This window comes from Pseudochaenichthys georgianus, chromosome 13 (assembly GCF_902827115.2).
Source record: "Pseudochaenichthys georgianus chromosome 13, fPseGeo1.2, whole genome shotgun sequence".
Taxonomy (NCBI): domain Eukaryota; kingdom Metazoa; phylum Chordata; class Actinopteri; order Perciformes; family Channichthyidae; genus Pseudochaenichthys; species Pseudochaenichthys georgianus.
Window position 1 is genome coordinate 1,565,586 of NC_047515.1, and position 8,382 is coordinate 1,573,967.

Sequence of the window (8,382 nt, forward strand, 5' to 3'; positions counted from 1 at the left end):
GTCACATTTCAGACTTGATCTGACCAATAAAGTATTATCGTATTGTATGTATCGTAATACACTATAAATATTGGTAATTTATGATAGAAAATCAGTATGACCAGAGGGATTTGAGTTGGTCGGACTTATACAGATATTTTCCAGCCAGAGTTCTGTAAACACCTTCTAATGGAAACACTGCCCAGAAGGGGCCAAGTGTTGTTATTACTTCCATTTCTCACAATATATTGGTAATATTTGAACACATTGTTTAATCAGATGAAACACTGAACATTTTGTTAGTGTTCCACAGCTACATTCCCAGGAGCTCCATGACAACTTCTGAGGCTCAAGAGGGATGTTGCTATTGACTAAGATCCCATGAGCCTTAGCCCTGTCACGCGATCAAAGCCTCATGGGAGCTGCATGTTGAATGTTAAAATCACAAGGTGTTCCAGTTCTAAAGCCCAGGACAGGAATAGATACTCATTTAGATTTGAATACTGACAGGCACCCCCACACATTGTTCCGAAATATATACCAGACTTTAAAAACATGTGATAAGCACTGGAGTTTACTCTGTTATCAATAGCCGCATTCACACCGCAGGACTTTCCCTGGTACTTTGGTTCTTTAGATCCGTTAGTACCAATAATGTCGCGTTCACACCGCCGGGACTAATCAGTGCCGGGAACTCTTTTGGAACTCTTTTGGCCCTTTTCAGTCCCTGCTAGAGAGGTGGTACGAACCTGGTGATAAAAGAGTGCCAATTTCTATTCTATTCCTATTGGCTGGGCGAATTGCAAACCACGCCCCGTTAGACTCTGATTTTTTTTTGTTAGGCCGCCATTTTTTTCCTCGCTACAAAACCACATCCACACCTGAGCGAGTAGGCTTTTTGTACTTTAAAGCAGTTATGACCACACGTACTGCAACACCGGAGCGGTGGAATGATGAGGAAGTGTCGGCGCTTCTGGCAATTTACTCTGAGGACGGGATGCAGCAGCTTCTACATCAAGCAGCTGTAAGACCTGTGCAGCCGTGGTGTCAGAGCCTGGTCTGATCACAAAGGGAGGAAGAGGGTGAGGGGTGGGGGCTAGGTGGTGGGCTGAACTAATCTGCAGTGCAGTGCATATATGGTGTTTATCATAAACACAAGTCTTTCAAAAAGAAAGACTTGTGTTATGTCTTCCTTATTGCTTCCTATATGCTCTTTATATTCTTCCTATGCTCTTTAATAAAATAGGCTACCACAAGCTAACAGTCCGTGAAACGTAAATAGCATTTCAAGAGAAACATTGTAATAATGGAACAAGTGGGCCATATCAATGTGATGTGACACTGGCAAAATAAACAAATACTTTACAAATAAATAGCCTGTATAAAACAAAATAATAGGTTGGCCTTGATAACACATTAAATACACACATATTGATTGCCTCAACAACAAAAAGGCCTATCAGCATTAAATAGCCTAAAGGCTAATGAAAAAGAACACAACCTTAAGCATGAGCTTCATTCATTGAACAGTAAGCTAACAAATATACAATATAGTCAACATGGCCTTTTAACATCATTAACAACAATCAAAAGCGAAAATAGGCCAAAGTGTCATTGGCTGTGAACACTCCCTCATGATCTCAGACTGAACACTTCACACTTATTTGATGTGTTTGTCACTGAAGCAGTGGTGATACCGCATTAGGAGGAGTCTCTCAAATAGTTTATCGGATAACCGATCTCTTCTTGGTGTTAGCACATGACTGCCTAGGCTGAAAAGCCTCTCAACCGGCGCACTCGATGGGGTAGCGGTGTTGTATTTCAGGAAGATGCGCTTTGTATTAGGGAAACGGCTCAAGACTGCCAGCTCTGACTCTGACTTAAAATAGTCAATGACTTCTGTCTCAGAGTTTAAGGAAGCTGTATCTCCCTCCATCTCATCGAAGGCAAAGAAATCCTTCTCAGCGGACGTGCTGTAGGAGGCGGCAGATTCCTGATGAGACGCACCCGGCTCCACACCACCGGGTGCAGAACGACACTCTGTAGTCAGCAGCGCCCACGCAGCTTCTCTCCTTCCCTCCTCCGTAAGCCATCACACTTTAAACTTTGGCAACATCACAGCAGCAAGAAGGGCATCTCTGCTGTCAAGCAGGGGTGCAAACCGTCTCTTGATGGCCTACGATAGAAATATTGGATAAGATGGATAGGTCAGCTAGGTAGGCTACACTGTAACTTGAGAGGCCTACAGCTAAACAGAATCACAGATTGCATGCAGGCAGCTGTTTGAGGGAATATGCTCCTATTTATCATCATCATCATCATCATCATCATCATCATCATCATCATCATCATCATCATCATCATCATCACCAGGCAGCAACGTATTTCCATATCACACGTAGGCTACATCAAGTCATCACACTTAAAAGTGTGCAGCACATTCCCATAAGCCTAATTTAGGATTACATGTATGGCATCTGGCAGACCTGCTGTCACCCGGGAAAGCCCAGTTTGTAGTGCTAATGTCCTAGACATCAGAATTTCCAACGTTGGTAGAAGACAGCCGTAGTAGCAGTTGTCTTCCCCTTGCAGAATATCCAACGCCACTGAGAGTGGTTTCAGGACGGTGCAGTATTCCTTGAGGAATTGATGCTCCCGTTCAGTGAGGGCTTTAATACCCAGTCGGCTACAGAGAGTATTTAACTCTGGGATGGGGATGTCAGTGATGCGGGATAGGGCATCATGGAATGAATTCCATCTTGTTGATGTCGGCACGATAAGTTTCCTTCTGCACGTATCCTCGACGAGATCAGATGCCACGGTAGAACGGCTTGCTTTAGTCCAAAGGGCAGAACACTTTCCAGTGGCACTTCTGTAAACCGATTTGGACTCGGTGTTTGATGTAAGCCATTTTTCAACATCATTGCCTGAAATTAAATTGAGTGTGTGTGACGCACACCTCAAGTGTGGAGGTAGAGAAAACTGTCCCTGTTCTAGGTTGCTAGACAGCACTTCTCCAACATCTGTGAAAGCTACACCCTGATCTTCTTCATCATCTCCCTCGTCAGAATCTGATGCTGGATGCTGCTGCTCATACACCTTGAAAGCCTTGACAAAATTGGATCCATTGTCCGTGACAGTGGCGGTGACTTTGTGTGAAAGTCCAAACTTTGAATGAATTTGTTCAATTTTACTAGCAATAACGTCATATGTGTCGTCCTTTAATCCTTTTGCAAGCAATGCAATGGAAATCGCGTGGGTCAATCCAGTGTGCTGTCATTCCCAAAAAACCTTTATTGTGGCTAGTCCAGATGTCAGCAGTGGTAGACACACATTCTAAAGTTTCAAATGTTCTCTTTAGTTCAGTTTCCATTGTCGCATAAGACTGATCCTGAATGTTCTCCTATCTGACCGTGGCTGTCCTCTGTCTCCTGCTATCTGTATTTTGCGCAGTATATCTCTGAACGATGGTGATTCCACTGTGCACATGGGCAACATTTCCTCTACTATGAAGGATGCTACAAGCCTGTCCATCTCTGCTTTGGTTACCGGTCCTCCAAATTCAAATTTTTGCTGCTTCCGAGTCGACGGCGGCGCACTCACAACATCGTCACTCTGGGTCCTTAGCTATTAGCTTCACCTCAGCATGTGTTCTTTGCAGGTGTGTGTTGAGGTTTGACGTGGTGTTTCCAGCAGTGGATAACAGCTTCTGGCCTGGACACAGTTTGCACCTCACCGTCACATTCCTGTCTATTCCTCGGACGAACTCAAAGTAATGGGCATACCTCCACCCCTCGAAAGTTATCGCTGACTCAGCCATGTTTATGCAGCACTGCACGTGGAGATGTGGACGCGCAAGTCGCGCAGATTACGTACATATAAACCTGCGGCGGAAACCCCTCTTGTCTGTCAGTGTGATGATTATGACGATGATTTTTAGTAAGTAACAAAGTAATGCGTGTCGGGGCAATGTTAGTAACTGTAGTGTGATTACTGAATTATAAAAGTAAAACGTGTTACACTACTCCATTACCGGCAACGCGTTACACCCATAGACTGTATATATAAATGGACGTAGTGTCCGTGACGTCACCCATAGCATTCTGCAGAGTTGCCGTGAAGCCCTTAGTAGGCGGAGTCGGCCACTAACGGCTCGACTGTGACGTCAGAGTCTAATCCCGCCTGCTCCAAATAAGGGCAAAGAGGCGGGACCTGCTGCCTACGAACTGGAAGTAAACAGAGCTAGCTCAGGCTAAGAAGCTAAGCTAACATGAAATACATGCATACCAAGTTACTGCTAACAGTGTAGTTCCCCTATATAAACGTTACATTCATAATCAAATGAGACAATCTGCAAGAGAATTAGCTATATGTTGTTATTCTTAATGCTTGTCATTCACAGGTTGAGAAAAGACGGACTCCACCGCCCGGACCTAACGGAGCCGCAGTGGGCTAGCTCCGGGACGCCGGCTGGAGCTAGCCCCCTGCGGGTCCGTTAGCTCCGGCGGCCACCACTGGGATAATTGGGTCCCCTATTAACATTTGCTCCCGTTTAGCATTATGGGTGTCATAGCCATAGACTATAAAAGTCTTACCCAAGGCTGAATCATAAACTAAAATGTATATGTATGCATAAAGGGTTACGTCCTTAGCTGGCTAATACGTAGCAAGCTAAGCTACCAAGCACACAAACACATGCGAACGGGTTAACATGTATAATATTAACATTTTAGACTTCTTGGAAGTTCTGTTAGTACATTCAAGCGCACAGCACGACATTTTAATTGTCTGGTATTTGTAACAATATTCCCTAAAAGGCACAATCACCACGAACACGGCTAAAGCTAAAGGGTCAAGTACAGTACTATGACTAACTAACGTTGTAGCCTCTATGGTTGTAGCCTAGCAGAGTGGACAAGTTGCTGTTAGCTGACAGTGAGGCATGTACGTGTCCATCAAAGTGACCACGCCCTAATTTATGCAAAAGCTTTAAGGTTTAATATTAATTAAACAGATGAGTTGAGAAAAAATGCACCCCCCACACAGTAGTCATGAAGGGGGAATCTAACTATACAGAGAATATGGTTTTTTGAACCACGATGTAAACATGTTTATTTCTGCTGTAAAGTTGGGCATTTTAACATGGGGGTCTATGGATATTGCTCCCTTCTGCAGCCTGCTCCTACTGGCCACTAGATGAACTGCAGTGTGTGGCACTTCCGTATTGGCGTCCTGGCTCTTTCCCAGAGTTTGCCGCTTGGTTACACCCAACTCTGATGTAATGCCTTTCTGGATCCATTGTTTAAATCTAAAATCCAGCTCTGCTGGTTTAAAATCTTTATCAAACGCCACCCATCTCAATAACATGGATTTTCTTTCAAGTCTTAATTCTTTGCACATTTTGAACCAAATATTGAGGGGAACCAATGTCCAGCGGCTTAATTTATCAGAGTGTGCAGTCTTTGAGGATTTATCACCTAGTATACATTGAAGGGGTGTGTTCAGTTGGCTCAGTTCACGGTCTTTGCATCATAGTCACAATTGCACCAGCAAACTAAATACCTTAATTGTGCTGCTTTATAGTCTTCAAAGCATGGAAGGGACATGCCTCCCCTTTCTTTCAATAACTGCAGTGTTTTTCGTCGCACTCTGGGTTTCTGGCCTTTCCATATAAATCTGGATATCATTCGATTCCAATCGTTGAACTGTTTTGTTGGTATCTCTATAGACAGTGACTGAAAGAGGAACAGCAGGCGTGGTAGAGTGTTCATCTTTACGATCTCAATCCGGTTGTGCATGTTAAGGGTCAGAGGGCTCCATCTATCCAAATCTTTTTGAAGTTCCTTTGTGATATTCGCGTAATTCATATTGTAAATATTGGCCAAATTCTTTGGTATAGTAATACCGAGGTGTTTAATACTGGAGGTGTTCCACTGAAAATGGTACATTTCCCGTACGTTCCCCTGTGGTGAGTAGTGGTAAGACAGAGTTTGGGTCTTATTCATCCAAAAAGCGTTTTAATGCCAAACTATCCGACAATTTAGGATTTTACAGAGAGGGTTATTTGTGAATAAACGACCATCTGTAACGTTTGCATTCAACGGGAGCACGAGAGGGCGAAAACTTTAAAACGTATTAAGCGCTTGAACAAACAACATATTTGGTCGTAAGAAGGGCCTGAACAGTCGTATGAGTTGGAGGACTTGTTGAAATAATGGCAAAAGGCATTGTGTAAAGATGTGATCGTTTAAGGCCCTGACACACCAACCCGATTTTGGGAGTCAGAGGCCGTCAGAGGCTGTCGGGCATTCGCGGCGCCGTAGTCAGGTTGGTGTGTCCCGCACCGTCGACCGTGACACGCCTTATTTGGACTGCCAGACCCGATGCATGGCCGATTCAACATGTTGAATCGGCCATGCATCGGGTCTGGCAGTCGGACCAAATAATCACTCTGATTGGCTGTTCAGCTAGCAAATCAGTGCATGAGAAGCGAAGCGGAAGTGAGGGACGTAAACAAATGATTTAAGAAGGCACACACAGACTGCTATTCATTTTCATCTCATCATGGCGATCTGGAATGATGCAAACGAAGACCTGCTCATCACCTTGATCCAGGAGAGGCCAGCTCTGTATGATATTACGGAGAAAAGATACTCTTCTTCTTCTCTGTCTTCCGGTTGTTGCCTCTTTTGAATGACGAATACACACTACCGCCGCCTGCTGGTAAGGAGAGTTATTGCCACTCATGCACTGAAGTCGGTGCGGTGTGTTCCCGTGCGACACATGGCCAAAACGCAGGAGAACACGGCCAGGCAACAGCCGACTTCAGCGTCGGCTAGTCCTCTGGTGACTACTTGGTGTGTCAGGGCCTTTAGGCAGCAGTGCCCGTTACTGCAAACTGTGTGCAGTGTGCAGCCCATCCCAAAATATATTCTCTCTCTCAGGGGCTTTCGGAGGCAAGGATGTGTGACGAAGAAAGCAAACTGGAACTCAGAGCCTCCGCTGGAAGAAGTTGTAAAAGTTCCCCAACAAAAGTTACCACGGTGGAAGAGCAGTGAGAGAAGCGACTGAAGAGGAAATACATACGCAGCAGCAAAGGAATACAAAGAGATCTGTCTGTGTGGGTGTGTGGGTGTGTGTGTGTGTGTGTGTGTGTGCATTTTGAGGTTAATGGCGTAAGTGGTGATAAAGACAAATATATCGTTCCATCTCTGCTCCTCCCTGACCTTATCAGGATGTGTTAAGTGAGCGGAAGCCACAAACACATACATATTTCAGCAGTGTGTGTGTGTGTGTGTGTGTGTGTGTGTGTGTGTGTGGGCGAGAGGAAAGAATGGTGGGAGGAAAATGTGTCCTCAAACACACACACACACACACACACACACACACACACACACACACACACACACACACACACACACACACACACACACACACACACACACACACACACACACACACACACACACACACACACACACACACACACCCTCAGCTCCCCTTTGGTCTCCTCTCAGACAGGCAATTACTTCCCCCTCCTTCCCTCCACCTCACACTGTATCCAGGCAGAAGCTAAAAGACACACACACACTAAAATAACCTTTTACACATGCAAGGTGATTCATGTCACACACACACTGCGGCTGCACTCAGCGTGGCACCACACACACACACACACACACGCACGCACGCACGTACGCACGCACGCACGCACGCACGCACGCACGCACGCACGCACGCACGCACACACACACACACACACACACACACACACACACACACACACACACACACACACACACACACACACACACACACACACTGCTATTGGCCAGATAGGAAATTGGTCTGTTTTTACGAATTTAAAATAAACTTTGAGTAAAGGGTCTCAACCTACAGTGACATTTCTTTTAGAGCTTTATAGATACACACATTTATTTCATTACAATTTGGGAGGTGTTGTGAAACATTATTCTACTTCATCAGTCTGTTTGCATTGTTAACTCACTCTGTATAACGTTATGTATTAGACTGTGTTGGGGTGTCAATGACTCCATACATAAACAAGAAATGACTATGTCAAATAATACTGACATTCAACACCAGCGTTCTGTCGGAGGGCCCGGTGTGAACGGGACTGAAGGGGAACACGTCCTGTCGTATCGGGACTGAAGGGAACACGTCCTGTCGTATCGGGACTGAAGGGAACACATCCTGTCGTATCGGGACTGAAGGGAACACATCCTGTCGTATCGGGACTGAAGGGAACACATCCTGTCGTATCGGGACTGAAGGGAACACATCCTGTCGTATCGGGACTGAAGGGAACACATCCTGTCGTATCGGGACTGAAGGGAACACATCCTGTCGTATCGGGACTGAAGGGAACACATCCTGTCGTAT

The 8,382-nt window shown here is 45.2% G+C and overlaps 1 protein-coding gene across 5 annotated transcripts in view; it reads right to left on the reverse strand.

Annotated features, from left to right (window-relative positions):
- The window catches only part of LOC117457382 (sodium/calcium exchanger 2-like), a 220,193-nt gene that overhangs the window by 164,176 nt on the left and 47,635 nt on the right, over nucleotides 1-8,382 (reverse strand). For 2 of the 5 annotated variants that reach the window (XM_071205300.1, XM_034097443.2), the window contains exon 3: nucleotides 8,074-8,382. This exon is cut by the window's right edge and continues 51 nt beyond it. The exons of the other annotated variants lie outside the window; for them this stretch is intronic. The gene's annotated coding sequence lies outside the window, so the exon portion shown is untranslated. The remainder of the gene's footprint in view (nucleotides 1-8,073) is intronic. 5 annotated transcript variants of the gene reach the window in all.